Raw genomic sequence first — 16,303 nt, 5'->3', positions numbered from 1 at the left:
TTCGCAGCCCCCCTCCGCCAATGTGAGGCTCACCACACCTTTTGCATACAAGGTTCAAGCTACAGTTTTTCATGCGATTACCACAACGAAACTCAGACCGGAATCAGCGGCACCAACTACGGTCCAAGGTCAATCTGGGAAATAAATGTTCCTTCAAAACCAATTTTATGATTCACTTGCACTTCCAGCTACCAACTGTATTAACTCAAGCTGGTGTAAAACATTAGAAAACGCAGTATATAACTTCTAAACGCACCAACATGCTGTTTTCGCCAACGCTCAAACTAATTAAGAATTCGCAGGTGCACGCTGTTAGCACTGCGAACCCCGAGGTTGTGCGATCTCCGTGTAATCGGTTTTATTTGTAATTGCTGACCATTTCAAATAATATTTGTGAAAGAAAGGTGAACGTGCGCAATAATCATTTCGTCGAACTAGAACCTCCCAATAAAAGCTCTAGTGAAAATGCTGCGGTGAGTGAAGGTGAGATATTCCTTATCAAATAATATATCTACACATTGGACAGTGATTCTATTATTTATATATACAGGGTGTTACAAAAAAAAATTTAAGTAATTTTAAAAAATAGACATTCAGAGGTAAAATTATTTTTGTTACACGAAGTTATCAATGGTCTGGGCGGGTTCTATACAAAGGGTTAGATGTGCTCTTCAGTGGAATAATAACTAAAATTCGTTAATTACTTTTTAAGTATTGCAAATGGGTGCATGATTGTTTTTGGAAATTGTAGAGAATCATGAGTCAAGGCGATATCCATCGTTAGTTTTATGAAAACTTTATTGTGCGGAAAACTGCGGCGCTCAGAAACTCAGCTCACCAGACGCGCGAAACGGGCTCCGCGCGGCAACTGAGTGCCGCAAAGTCACGCCCCCGTGTTGACGTCACTTACAGTTGTACACATCACACGCGCGCCGTGCTTTATCTGTGGTGCGAAAGAAAAGTGGCTCGCCACTGCTCGGCCCAAGATAACGCGCGGCTAGCCTGTGATTTGTACAACTGTGATTGACGTCAACGCGGGGCCGTGACTTTGCGGCACTCAGTTGCCGCGCGGAGCCCGTTTCGCGCGTCTGGTGAGCTGAGTTTCTGAGCGCTGCAGTTCGCCGCACAATAAAGTTTTCATAAAACTAACGATGGATATCGGGTTGACTCATGATTCTCTACAATTTCCATATTACAATCATACACCCAATTGCAATACTTAGAAAGTTAATTAACGAATTTAGTTAATTATTCCACTGAAGAGCACATCTAACCCGTTTTATAGAACCCGCCCAGACCCTTGATAACTTCGTGTAACAAAAATAATTTTGCATCAAAAAGTCCATTTTTTTTAATTACTTAAAGTCTTCCATGTAACACCCTGCATACAAAAAGCAGCGGAACGTTCACAATTTTCAAACAGAACATACTTCAGTCTGTAAGCAAAGTTTGCTTATACATACACTGAGCTAAAACAATCACTTTTATAATTATACATTTCACGTCTCTCATCTCGAACGTTTAAGTTCCATAATATACCCACGAAAATACGAAGGAAAGAGGCATGACACTGTGAGATCAATATAAACGCTCACCACTCGCCAGTCGTAAAACTTCACTCTCAACCAAAGTCGACGCCTCGCTAACGACTCACTGGATAGATTGTCTCCCTATGAAGCAAAATAATTTTCTTTGTCTACATGAAGGTTCTTCTCACTCACGAAGTAACTCAGGTGATAATCTGGCTGGTAATTCAATTAGAAAATCTTTCACAAGCACTTCACATAACTAGAAAAAGAACGCCGAAAAACGTCGCCGCTCGCCGCCGTTACAGCCGATCATCACGGAGATAAGGACCCTTTACGAAGCGTGGCGGCGCGTCAATTGCGAAATACGAGAATAGCTTTACAATTCTCGTGAAGCTCAGTTGAACTTCGGCCGAAAGAAAGGCGAAAATGATGCCTAAAATTCTGGGAACACTCCCGTTCTGCTTCAAGGGCGTGACGTATAACATTGTTAGCCCCGTTCAGCGACCAGGAGTCTTTACTGTATGTCAGTTCGTAGATACGGATACTGTTTTTATTTTTATCTACCGAAAAATATAAAATGCTTCACTTTACAGCAGTCGATCGAACGAATAAGCCTCGAAGGCCTCTGAACTGCAATCTCAGGGTCGCCGATCACATTACTGGCTAAATAGCCCATTTTTTTTTTTTTGCTCAGATAATTTACTTTACAGCCTTACATCTCAAAATGACGTTTGACGCATGTTCCAATCCTAAAATCGCGATTTATCTGATGTTTACACATTTTTAATTTTGTGCAACGCCCGACGATTCCTATTAAACCTGGTTGACTCGACAAAACAAAGGCCCCCGAGTTTCCACTTCTCGCGAGTCTTCACGCTATCGAGTTAAATCAGCGGCTGTCGAAGTGAAATAAGTGTTTTTCAACGCTTTTTAGCGATAGGGCCTCACGGCAACAGCGCGCGACTGCATCGTGTTCAAAATGCCAAACTATCAAGCGGTGGCAGCGACAGTCGGCCAGCAAGAAGACATAAACGCTTTCGTAAAGACTCGTTTACTGCTGAAGTCGGTGCCCTCAAACGAACTAGTTCATCATTATTTAGGCTAGGTAGTGACGGACCCCGGTCTGAACGGCATTCATTATGACAGATTTAAAGCCAATGAACAGATTTAGTCATTTAAGACACCTGCTATAATGTCACTAACAATTCGTATGCGGTTACGCATGGCAGAAGCTATTCCTGGCAAGTCTGGTCACATCTCACGAAACAAACAAGTCAATAAAGTTCCGCAATAGAGGCCGTAAGCATGAGCAAACTAACATTTCACAACTTTGCCGCATTATAGAGCTGATGGTTCCACTCGCTAGAAAATGAATCGTGATGCGCGTAGATGGCGCCGCCTTGAGTGCGCGTTTGATTGCTTCATTGACGTGTGTACACAATCGCCTTCTGAAGAGCGGTAAACGTGTAGAATAATTTAAATAATGTGGTCGTCATGTATCATGCATTCATTGAGTGCTTGCAGACTCTGCCGCTTTACAATGGTGTCGGATAAGCTAAGGGACACTCCGCGCCTTTTACAGTCAAAAAACAATCTGCGGGGCTGAAGTTGTAGCACGCACAGGTGGGGAAATGCCGCACACATATGCTTCAAAGTGTCAAGAAGAACTTCAGAAAAGCGCGCAAAGCCGTCTACGCAGTCGTTAAAAAGAAAGCCGATGACTCGTGAAAGCAGCGAGGTATGCTAGACATCGCGCACAAAGGCAGCCGAATGTATATCGCGCGTAAATGATCCAAAGCAGTGAGGAAAGCCTAGTGTGTTGCAGCCTTGCTGGACGCCACGTGACTGACGACGGCACTGCGTAAAGCAACGAATACTAGCGTGAATGCGGTGATGCAATAAGAAGCTTAGGCATACTTCAATTCTACATCGATGCTTGAATAATTTGTCCTGAAATGTTCTGTAATATTCTGAAATATTCTGCCCTGAAATGTCCAGCGTAGGTAGCGCACTGACACTGGGCGAAGAGATGAAATGCAAATCTGATTACGCAACGAAGAGGCAGATTGAAAGTTTTATGAGCAGCTTATTCGAATACACAGGCATATACTGTGTGGTCATGAATAAAAAGTATAAGAGTTTCGTTTCAATTGTTCGAAGTTTTCTATTAAGTGTAGCTCTTAGCCATCCAATCCAGCTTTGAGTTACGCCGTTGCCGTAAATGGTGGGAAGCTACAGGGTTGACCAGGTGGCCATCCTATCACAGCTGACAAAGGTCAAACGGCGCGCAGGATTGTGCAAACTCTCCTGCTACCCGTCATGGAAGTGCGGACCATAGACGTATTAAAGACTGGCGCATGGCAATATTGGGAGCCTGAGGAACGGCTTAACGCTGTCACGATGCACACTTTAAGGCGAAACATCAAATAGAGTGCTCCGGGTGGCCACACCGTTGCACGTGGCAGAGGATAACATGGGGAATAAGATTTTGCTCGGTCTCTAGTAACCTTCCCAATCACACGTAAAATTGTCAATTCGGATGTCCTGCCCTTAAACGCTGAGCCTCAGTGGGCCGCAATATTTTCTTGAATATCCCGAAGAATATCCGCTAGAGTAGCTTAAAAAATAAGATAAGAATGCCTTCCTGAACATACAGTGCCAAGCAGTTGAGGACAACAGCCAATTAAGGAACACAAGAGCTCTCTCTGTATAAGACAATCAAAGATATCAAAGGAAGCTTCTGTGCTAAGCTGGGCGTGATAAAGGACAAACAAGGCAAGGACCTCACTGAAGCCTCAGAGATAAAGAAGAGGTGGCAGGAATACACAGAAGAACTGTACAAGAAGGACCCGAATGTGCAAACCCAACATAAGACGGTTGTGATTACTGATCTCGAGCCGGGCATCCTGAAGAGTGAAGTTGAATGGCCTTAGCCAGCCTTGCTAAGAACAAAGCTAACGGAATTGATAGCATTCCAGCTGAGTTGCTTCAAAACCTCAACCATGACGCTGTTAACTTTCTGCATGCATTATGTCTCAAGATTTGGATGACCCTGCAGTGGCCACAGGATTGGAGGAGGTCAGTTTATATCCCCATTCCAAAGAAAGGCGGTGCCAAAGATTGCTCCAACTACCGCACGATCGCGCTTATTTCGCATGCTAGCAAGGTGATGTTGAAAATCCTCGAAGGTAGGCTGCAGCAGTATGTGGATCGGGAGCTTCCGGACGTGCAAGCTGGGTTTCGGAAGGGCAGAGGAACTAGAGACCAAATTGCCAACCTTCGCTGGATCATGGAAAAAGCAAGAGAGTTCCAGAAACCCATCTACTTCCGCTTTATTGCTTATGCGAAAGCGTCTGACTGCGTAGATCACAGCAGATTGTGGCAAGCTCTTCAAGAGATGGGAGTTCCAATTCACCTCATCTGTCTCCTCAGGAACCTGTATGAAGGGCAAGAGGCCACAGTCAGAACTGGGCATGGTCTTAGTGATTGGTTTCCGATTGAGAAAGGAGTGAGGCAAGGCTGCATACTGTCGCCCTGCCTATTTAACCTATATGCAGAGTGCATCATGAGGAAGGCCGGTCTGGACGAGTCTTCAGCTGGAGTGAAGATTGCTGGAAAACGTATCAACAACCTTAGATATGCGGATGATACCACTTTAATGGCAGAAAGTGAAGTGAAACCCAAGAGACTTCTGATGCGCGTACAAGAAGAGAGTGAGAAGTTTGGGCTTAAACTGAACATTAAAAAGACAAAGATCATGGCGCCTTGCCTTATCAAGTTCTGGAGCATCAAGGGACAAGAAGTAGAAGCGGTAACAGATTTTCTCTTCTTGGGCTCCAAGATTACCTCGGAAGGAGACTGCAGCCATGAAATCAGGAGACGCCTGCTTCTGGGAAAGAGAGCAATGGTTAGCCTTGACCGCCTAGTAAAGAGCAGAGACATTAGTCTGCCAACCAAGATCCGTATAACTCGTGCTATGGTCTTTCCAGTTGTGATGTATGGATGCGAGAGTTGGACTATGAAAAAGGCTGACCGCTGAAGAATTGACGCGTTTGAATTGTGGTGCTGGCGAAGACTCTTGAGAGTTGCTTGGACTGCCAGAAGATCAAATCAGTCGATATTGTCGACCATAAACCCTGACTGCTCATTGGAGGGTCAAACTCTAAATTTAAAGCTCAGCTACTTTGGTCATCTGATGAGAAGAGAGGAGTCGCTTGAGAAAGATTTGATTGTTGGGAAAGGTTGAGGGTCGCCGTAGAAGGGGTAGGCAGCGAACGCGATGGTTAGATGGCATCCTCGAGGCACTGCAGGTGAAGTTATGTGATGTTAGGAAGATGGTGAGAGACCGGAAAGCGTGGCGTGACATGGTCCATAGGGTCACGAAGAGTCGGACGCGACTGAACTACTGAACTGAACTGAGCGTAAAGAAAATATAACGAAAAATCAAAACGATTGGATTATAAGAACTTTTCGCGTTCAAGAACGCAGTGCAATACTATGTGACACTACACCATCTCGAAGCATGGCGAAGCATACAAAAATTATTTTAATCAAGATACCGTAAGAGGAAAGCGCACTTGTCCTCCTGTCCTTGTCGCAGGGCCCTGAGTTCTTGGGACTTTGCGACCTCGAAGCCGACGTGGCGCATTAATTGCGCTTCAGTCGTTTTCATAAAATTTCTCAAATTTGCCATTAGGTGTCGCTGCTCAATCGGAATCGCTGCTGAAATTATGGATCCCGGGCTTACTTTCGGAGATGCGGTCTTATGCCGAAAATCACCTAAGGTGAAAGGGTGAAGAAAAGCCTGGATAATGATGCATAGGGAATTTTGGGAATACAACAGAGGTTTTGAGGGGTATTTGGAAAGGAATTATGGTGTCCGGGCTTACTTTCAGAAATGCGGTTTTGTATCTAAAATCAGAGGTACAGTCGACATTAGAAATAAATAGAGAGCCCACGGCAAAACCACAATGAGGCGGTACAGGGAGACACGGGCTTGGCATCTTTCGAGGTACGGGAAGCTCAGAGTGAAATATTAAATGAGGAACGCCTGAGAAAATTGGACAGGAACAGATGGGCAAAGAGTATTTAAATATCTATACCTAAAAAGCGTTGACTCAAATTGGAGGAAAAGAACTGGGAAACAAACCAGTAAGTATGTTGGTTACAAGGACAAAAAAATAAAGCGCGTTAAGCAACAGGTGAAAAACAGCGAAGGTAAAAATTGGATAAATTCGATGGAAAAGAAAGAGTGTGGAATTATACCGAAAGTGGGAAGGGCAGATCAGAAAAAAGCTTTCTTTGTTAAATCAAGAGGCAGTGCCCTACTTTTGAAGCTAAATCAGGGTGCCTTAGAAGACGCAGCTACAAAAAGAAATTTAACAATGAAGATGACGCATGTGCTCTATGTGGTAACTTCAGTGAAACAATTGACCCTATTATATTCGAATGTAATGGTATCCATCCTGAAGTCTATACAGGCGCAGACACTCTTACTGAAGCTCTGGAGTTTAGACATACCAGTGGCCGGGTGAATGGGTCTGCGGTGGAAGCTAGCAAAAATCAATCGGATGATTCGTGGTTTAAAAGCAGAAACGTGGCACAATGTTAGTAACGTAGAAATAAAAATTCAATAAATGGAATGATGGTATAATTAACCGACGTAAAACAATATTCAAGGTACAAGCAAATAAACGAGCTTCGTAGCAACTGCTACCACCCCGTTTGAAAGGAGACGCTCTTATATTCCATCCACCCATCCCTCCTACTGAAGTGGCGCTATAATTCGTTTTGAAATATGTTTTCTGACTGACCTCTACGTGACGCTGCTCGATCATCCGTAAGCACTGTGGGCATTCAGGCAATAGAACTGTGGAGTTGGCAGAACAAACACATGATTCACGTTCATGCTTCTAAGGCGAAGACACCAGGAATTGTCTGCGATGTGAAGAGCATGCAGCTGCGTTATAATTTCGGTTTATCTAGTGTCCTAAATATTTAGTGTCGATTTCTTCTCACAACTGGGATCAAAGTAACTGCAACGTGCAGAAAACCTGACTGAAGGAACATAATGCAAGTCCGTAAACAGAGAAGCAGCTCCAAGAGAAACATAAATATATAAACAAACGAGAGACAGCAATAACATGAGAAGAAGCGCTTTGACAGTTTGCACCCCGAGCGAAGGACACTGGGACCACGCAGTCTCGGAGCGGTAATTGGTTCGTGGAGGGGGATAGTTCGCTGATTTGTTTCGTCGCACTGTTTGTTCCTGCTAAACCTCTCCCCCATGATGTAGTGAAAACACTCACGGCTGCGAGAAGCACCGAGAAACAGCAGGGACACTACGTATAAAAGACATCCAGTCGAAGTGAAAGATACAACGGATTAGGCAGTGCACGGTTCCAATTAGGCACGAAGCATTGAGCCCTAAAATAGCTGCACAAAGAACAATGGTGGAATTGGGCAACAAGGGGAGTCCTTTGGCCTAATTAAAAGTAAAACAAAAGAAAAAAACAAGAATGCGTGTACGACGGGGAGTCTAGATGTTCCCCAGGACAGAAATGTCGACTTTCGAGCAGGCGTCCGAACAAACTCCTCCTAAGGGAGCTCGTATAGGAATGCAGACGAAATGAAGGGAAATGCTCAATGCAGCTTATTGCTTCGCGGTCTCAAAGGGAGCGGGAAACGCTGCCGTTCATTGTCACTTTTTTCTCTCTCGGCTGTTCTGTCTGTTGCGCTCTATTACCTCTCTTTCTTGCGGAAAAAAGTGGAGGCAAAATCACCTCAAGCTTGCCCGAAAGAGAAAGGATCAAGTTTATTGCCGCTGCTGGCGAATATACAGAGTATTACGGCCTTAGCTTTTATCGTGTCTCATTTTGCTTTTCTTCTGCGAGATGGCAATTACGGTGATTTGGTGGAGTCAGCTGGGCGAGAAGCGGGTATAGCGAAACAAGACAAAAATAAACGTGAGCACGAATGGATATTCTAATTTATGGCACCCGCCTGTTAGGTCTTTCGTAACGGCCGTTAGCGCTGTTAACGAGCCACTTCATCAATTTTTTTCTTTCCTAATTAATGATTTCAGTGTCCTTCATTAAACAATCCGTGGCACATTTACGCAGAAACCATGTGCGTGCTCAAAAAGCCCTGCGCTTTAATATGGATCAGGCTAGTTTGAAACGCAAGAAACATACTAAAAGGGAGTCATTTCCTACGTTAGAGGACGGTTAGGGGCCGGGCTAGCCAGTGTGAGGAACATTTCAAATTGCGCAATCATCCCTTTGTCGAGCTCGTTTCCTGCAATATCCTCACTAATAACGCGGAACGCTGTACCCCAGCACATGTCAATTATTACATATCATTCTAGCCCACAGTAAACATAGCACTACAATAAATTTTCACGTTTGCTTAAGAACTGCAAATGATCCGAAAATTTATCGGCGAGCGCCTAGATTACTCCCCAGTAGGAATGCATGCACACTGTTCAATGTACAGATTTTATTCAGATACAAATGACAGCAAAATGAAGGTTCTCACTTGTTTCGCCACGTAACCAGTAAAGACGCAGCGTTTAAGACCAGCATTTGCTTGTGCATCCCGCGAAATCGTGTCACCGGCGTCACGATGCGGAGTCTGGCTACATTCCAGAGGTTTATTGCGAGCGCAGTGATCCGGAGTTCCAGAGCTTCGCGAAATTTTCGAAAGATTCTATATGTCCGCTTTCACTGCTGTTGCACGAATAAGGAAACCGTCGGAGCGGAGCGGATACGAACAAGGAATTCCCCGTGGAAAACTGACATGCAACTCGTTGCTATCGCCGTAGTCGATCGGCCCCCACGTTAAAGATGGAACACAATCTCACGATGTACATTGCGCTTGACTTTTTCCATCAACTTATATCTGTGCTCAAGAGCTTCGGATGTCCTACTAGGTATGTCTTCATTAAAATTTTACCTTTTTTAGGAATGTTTAAGGCTCATAAAAATACTTTTCACAAGAAAATAATTATACGATGCGCATGCAGATCATCTCTGAAATCATGAGCTTGACGAAAATTGGTATGGTCGGGATGGACTGTTAAACATGACATTGTTGACGCTGACCAAAAAAACTAAAAAAAAAAACATTTTGTGTTATTTGGCGGGCGTCAACAAAATCATGTTTAACAGATATTTATTTGTCTATGATTTTCGAAAAAAACAAGCAGAGAAGCAGAGAAAGTGAGTGAAGCAGTTGAAAGTTTCCTTTAATTCTGCATCGAGAGAGCATTGTTTCATTTTTGAGGACGGATGCTGGCATATGCATTGCTTTCGTCGCCAATATGACGTACAGCCCGTCCATTTTTTAGTGATCGACTAATCACTATCTCCTGCACCTTTCAATATGACCTCTTTCGTGCTTGGGACAAACGTCATTGCATAAGAAGCGACCTTGCGGAGCAACCTCGCTCCGTTTGCTATTTTGTTGAGTCCGTGCAGGTCCCCTTCAACCAAACGCGAGCATTTAGTGAGGATACAGAAATTCCACTGCCTGGCTGTCGTAAGCGACTACAGTTGTGAGCCACCGCCCATACATGTTTTGGAATCGACTAATCCATGTCCCTTGCAACTTTCAGTATGACCCCTTTGGTGCTTGGGGCAAACTTGATCGTATAGGAAGTAAGCTGGCGGAGCGAACTCTCGCTTCACCAAGGCGGTTTCGCCGATTATGGCAGAGATTGGAAATCGGAACTTCACGTGGTGCACATGCGCGACCACAAGCCACTGCCTAGATCCTCCCATCGCAGTCATTCTCCATGATCTACCATCATCGGTTTAGTCTTTCATTCACATCTTGGAGTTCGTTTTTTAGACCCATGCAAACTAACCATAACTTCGCACGCACGCGCAAACTATTGTGATCAGATGCATAATCTGCCGGTGTGGGGTGGTGGTGGTAAAAACCTTAATTTCCAACAAACGCAGGGTAGGCGTCAACCAACCCACCTACACGAATGCCAGGAACCCTTGGACCCCGGCAGCGTGTTCGGCCAGTTGGATTACACCTAGCTGAGTCTCAGGGTGTGAGCTCAACAGTAGAGTCTCCCAAAATTCTTCCGTTTTTGTCTGTTAATTTATATTTTTTATTTCTGGACACAGCCACATCATATGTAGCAGATCTGCCTTGCCCTGACATATTTTTCACCTATCTGAGAATTGCTCCGGGTATCACTGACTTAAAGTAGCTGGGTTCGGAAAAGTCCTTGTTTGTAAGCGCCTCCAAATGCTTTCTTGGATCTTATTTAGTGTCCTATCTGCCGGTGGATATTCTAACCTGTTTAGCCGATAGCTGGTGTGTTTAAAATATTTATGTAGTGGATCTGGGGTAGAACACGAAGGAGAAGAGGGACAAGGGTTGAGGGGGAGCCTTAGTTGACAACCGAGCTAACGTTTTGACGAGTGAACCTGTCTCCGTCTGGGCAGGTCCTGATACATTCTCGCTCCTTCTACCATACCATTCACCTGATCTGCACCTGAACACGCTAACTTATATGATCCGAATTCTCATTACTTGCATCTAGCTAAAATTACTACTATATGCGTCGAATTCAGCACTTCCACAAATGTGTCCATGGTTGTTGATGACTTCTTGAGCTCGGCCGAATAAACAACCCCATCTAAGAAACTATTATACGTTGCATCGGACTAAACAGCTCCAAAGTATTCGCACCAAGACCTAGCCTCAGTCTATTCTCGCCTTCTTTCAATCCCTTGGCGACTCGTTTACCCTAAGCGTGGTTACGGGTGCTTGGCATTCCACGACCTGGCAGCAGAACGCCTGTCAGCTATCACCCTCGCCGCGAGCACCACGACTGCTCCATCCGTCCCATTCCGTGTCGAAACCAACGGCATAGAAGTCCTCTATAAAATTGTTTTGGAGGAGATAATGAGCACAATAGTTGTCTCATTTCTCGGTGTATACCTGAGCCGTATCATACGCGTGGTGGGAATAAAATGAGATAAAGAAAAAGAGGCGCTAAACTGCAGGGCTACAGATTAATTTCGATCATCTGGTGATATTTAAGGTGCCCTGCTATCACATAGCCCACGGGCTTCTTTTGCGTTTCCCGTCCATAAAATTTGCCCACCGCAGCTGAGTTTGTCCTTATATAGTTCTGCTCAGCAGCACAGCACCTCAACCGTGAAGGCACTGAGGAAGATGCATTTTCTGCATATGGGCGCCAGTCTCAATCCCAAACACGAAAGCGTTCGAGCACGGCAGGACGGGGTTCTTGATCCCGAACTCGTAGCCACCGAGCTGCATGTTACTTCTGCTGACCTGACAACTGATGCATCGCACCACGTCGCGCCTAACTCCTGTCGGCGTCTCGCTGGATGTGCAGTCGTGAGCAAAAGTGGTATACAACACTCAGCCGGTGGCGGAGCTCGCGAAAAATGCATGCCAACTTCATCTAGCAACAGATATCTGTGATGGGAACCATAGGGGCACTGCCCCATTTTATCCACATGCATGTGTCACTGTCGCTGTCTCGTGCGCTGTCGCTAGGCGGCATTTTTACGCATTTTTCCCGAGCTCTGTCACTGGCTGAGCGTTGTATACCACTTTTGCTCATGACTGTACATGCTGATGACACTGCCAACGAGTGCACTCACGCGCTTGCCTCAAAGCACCGGTGCTGGGAAGCCGGGGACGCTTGCAGCCCCCCTATGAGGGCTTTGCTCCTTCCCTGCCCACTTGGCCGAGCTCCACACCACTTTCCAGCAATATTATTCGCGGAATTCCAAACATGCCCTTAAAAATGTGTCGTGTTACAACTGCCGCAGATTTTCGCCTTCCCTATACCCCGTTGTACCCTTACATACATCATTACTTGGCTCAAAGGTTGAAAACATCCCTCCCTTTGCCCAAAGGACTAGAATGCTAGGCTAATCCGCACCCCTTGTTCATTTCTCGTCCCATCAGCACCTATTGGGAAGCGCAGCGCAGCAATCCCAGAGTCTCTGGTCAGCAAGGGCTGGTGGAGCAGCAGCGGCAGCAACAGAGATACAGAGCCTTAGACTAAGGCCTTACTACATCGTCCATGACCCTGAGGACTGTGGCGATGTATGCGCCGTAGGAGACATGGTTGTTTGAGTATGCAGAAACATTGCTCACGACTTCAAAGTTATGCATACAGTCTATATTCGTTTTATGCCCCCCGAGGGAAGAAAGCCGAACACCACATAAACATGACACACCCTTGTACCGTACGTCGTTGCGCCTCAATTAGAAATGTGAAGCGCGAAACAAGTGACGCTTAGTCAAATGCACGTCCCTGGACAAGCAGCTAGGTTCGGACATCCTCCATTGTGCGGCTACAACGCAGCTCGCTTTTACGCTTAAAGCGAAAGAATTCCCTGGAACATTATGTTCATCACCAAGTTCAACCTCTGGAAGTTGCATTAGTGGTATTTATGGTTCGGGTCACACCACAGAGCGTTGCAATCGGCCTGATTCAGTGGCTACAAGTCTTGCTGCATTTCTTTGCGAGAATGGAATTGGAATTGTCTTTGAGGAGTCTTCTGGTACTACTTTTACAGCAGCGTCAGCGCAGTCATTGTCCGCGATGGCGCGGTGAACAGGTAACCACTGTAGCACAATGCGGTGACTCAGGTCATAGGCCTCAGTGTGCAGCTTATTTAAGTCAATGACGAGCTCTTCCTGAATTCTTGATTATTTAAGCAATTTAGTGCAGAGCGACAATCACTGAAGACGATCACTGAAGCGTGAAGAGGGCCGAGAAATCAAAAGCCGGAGAGCGGCTGCAGTGAAAGGAAGGAAACCCGATTACATTTGCGAAAACAGATTATAGAAAACCCGGAGAGCGCAGGGTTTAGCGCGAGTAAAGGAATTTGTAACCAATATGTGGTTACTGACTGACGGGGAGAGGAGAAGGGTAGCCTTTCAAGGAGGAGGGAATGGCGGGTATGGAAGAACCCTAAGCAACAAATCCGTAGCTCTCAATTTATTTGATGTAACACGTATATTAATGAGAAAATCTCTCTATAAATTCCATCACACATCGCCTTAATTAAACCGAGAGAACGGGCCTGTGACGTAATGTGTTTAGTGCTTGAAACAGTTTATATGATCGTTACTTCAAATTGAGTGCATCCGGTGATGTGACGACAATGTGCATTGCCCTTCTGAACAATTACCCCAAGACTATCGAGCGCTGGAAAAATGAAGCACACGTGAACAGCGCTCTGCTGTCATAATCATTATGTCCCCGCCACTATTTTCCACAACGAATGAGAAATTATTCATGCTTCTTTATTCATTAGTTCTGTACGCATTATAAATAAAACCTTCGAAGGCACTGAAATCCTTCTGTTCTGTCCGTTGCATTCACCAGCAAATTAAAGTACCACGATCTGTTTGGAGCCTATCGTTAGGACGTGACATTCCCACGTACGTATGAAGAAACAGAGTGCATCTTCGTTTCCTTAATACCTTTCTTCTGCGGGCACAGTGGGCCTGTCATGCCAGACTTTGATGGTTTGGAATTTAAATTTTCGCGCTTCTAACTTATTTTTCTTCAAACATTTTTCTGAAGAAAACAAAGCGATAAACACTGCTGCATTCTTCTCGTAATGAAATCTTATTGAAAGGAAAGATATATGCCTCGCGAAATTTAACCACAATGACTGAGTAGCAGCAACTTCGTTGGAAGATCTTCGAAAGTCATAAAATGGGGTCAGTGTACAGTGATAATGTTGGCTCAAATGGAAGAAATGGAACACGAAAGGCCCTAAAAAGCAAATAAAGATTAAATTCTTAAAGTTCCTAATACCCACAGCGCCTTCGTTCACGAAGCAAATACCTTCAAAAAACAGATAATGGCGGGAGAGCATTTGTCCCTTATTTACATCATTTTCTAGAACAGCCGGAGTCATGCTAAGTCTGCATGATTTCCCGGATCAACGCGAACGCTGCGAGAGGAGACGCACACGTACTTCCCAAATACGTGACTGGGGAACGGAAAGTGGCAGCGATCTGGCAGTCGCGCAGAACATCACTTCTTCCGGAGCCGAAAGCGTATCATTAGTGACATAACCACTACGGCTGCGGCAGCAAAGAGAAAAACAATACTCTCTTATACATCCAATTACGCCTTTCCAATTATCCTTGTACGGTCACCTTGTGTTCGCCAAGGCTGCAATCTCGTTCGCTCGCCCAGATCGCTCTCCCTTTTTTTTCGCAAACCTTGATCGATCTTCTGTACAGTTTATGTACTGCGTTTATATGTCGTATTTACAACAGGTTAATTTCAAAGCAGGCCCGTAGTGTCTTCGGCGTCCACTATGAATAGTTTCCAAAAATAAAAAAGATTACAGGAAATTTTCTGTTGTCACAACAAAATTTCTGTGCGGGGTGTGAGAGTAAACGTGTGTCAACAACAATTTCTTAGTAACATTAGAGTTTCGTGTAGTTACAACAGTAAAGCACTGTACAACGGCACTGTACTACAGAGCAGCAGAAAATCCGGACTGTGCGTTACGACAGAAATGTGTACAAAATATTTGGGGGTATTTTTGACAGGGTTCTGTTGTCGTTATATTTTTCGACCCGGTGTCATTGCACACAGGCAGTAACCTTGACATCTGTGAAAAACGCACATCTGAATGGGACACAGCGGTCAGCAATGCGCAGTGGCGGCCAGTATACGGCGGAATTCCCTTTTCCTTATCAACAATACTTACTGGAGGAACTAGCGTGAAAAATACTTTCTTCGGTTCCGAAAATCTGAGCTTAAAGAAATTCATTTTCTGCTGGTTATGTATTCCAAGAAAACAAAAATACGCCGAAGATGCTGTTGGCGAGAAAAGATCATTAATCCATGCATTGTATATGTCTGAACCCAGTCGTACTAGTGTAGTTTGGTTGGTTTCTCTCATTTTATGATAATGACGCTGTTCTAGCGTCGAGGTGATCCTTGCGGTCTTGCTATGTCAGCTGCTAGCCATCGTTGTTAGCTAGCTAGATCAATATTATACAGAAAATAGTAAGAATCTAGTGGCTCGGTACGACCGACGTATAAAGGAAATCAATGGTTTCGATGAGCTTGACGCTATAAGGACAAGAAGAACAGCGTTGGCTAGTCGTTCAGGCTGTCGACTTGCTGGGTTTGTAATTTTTAGCTAAATAAAAGTCTCATACTACTAGTACTACTGACTTCATTTTTATACTGGTGAATATAATTCCTAAATGTAAATATGGCTATATAAGCAAAACTATTTTGCCAATAAGGAGATTGTGTAAGCAATGCATATAAGACATGTCATAGCAGGAAAGTCTTCTTTCGGTTGGTAGAATCACTGCCCGAAAGTATCTTCAAATGCGGAGTTTAGAAGGAAGCTGTGTCGTTAGCCCTTATCTCTGAAAAGTAATTGCTCAGAAAATTTGAAAGACGTTAAAATATTATGTAAACTTAAATGATATCATGCATATTTGTATTTGCATGGTACAGTAACGTCATTTTATTTCTTCGGCGGTAAAATTATGGATGCTCGACAGAAGGATACCTACCAGGCAGCTTCATTAAAATTTATGCGCCCGGTGAATGTCACTCACTGAGAGAAATGGCAGTGTAGGTGATTCAATTATTTTCACTCGAGAGAAAGTCTCTGTAATGCGTGAGAATTTGTCAAGATGTATTTTAGAACTTTTTTCTCGCGACTCCACTGTGTTATACACACTAGATGTGACTTGATCTAAATAAACTACAATTCAAT

The sequence above is a fragment of the Amblyomma maculatum genome, chromosome 4 (assembly GCF_055883805.1).
Source record: "Amblyomma maculatum isolate TAMU_Amacu chromosome 4, ASM5588380v1, whole genome shotgun sequence".
Classification (NCBI taxonomy): Eukaryota; Metazoa; Arthropoda; class Arachnida; order Ixodida; family Ixodidae; genus Amblyomma; species Amblyomma maculatum.
This window is presented reverse-complemented; position numbering follows the sequence as displayed.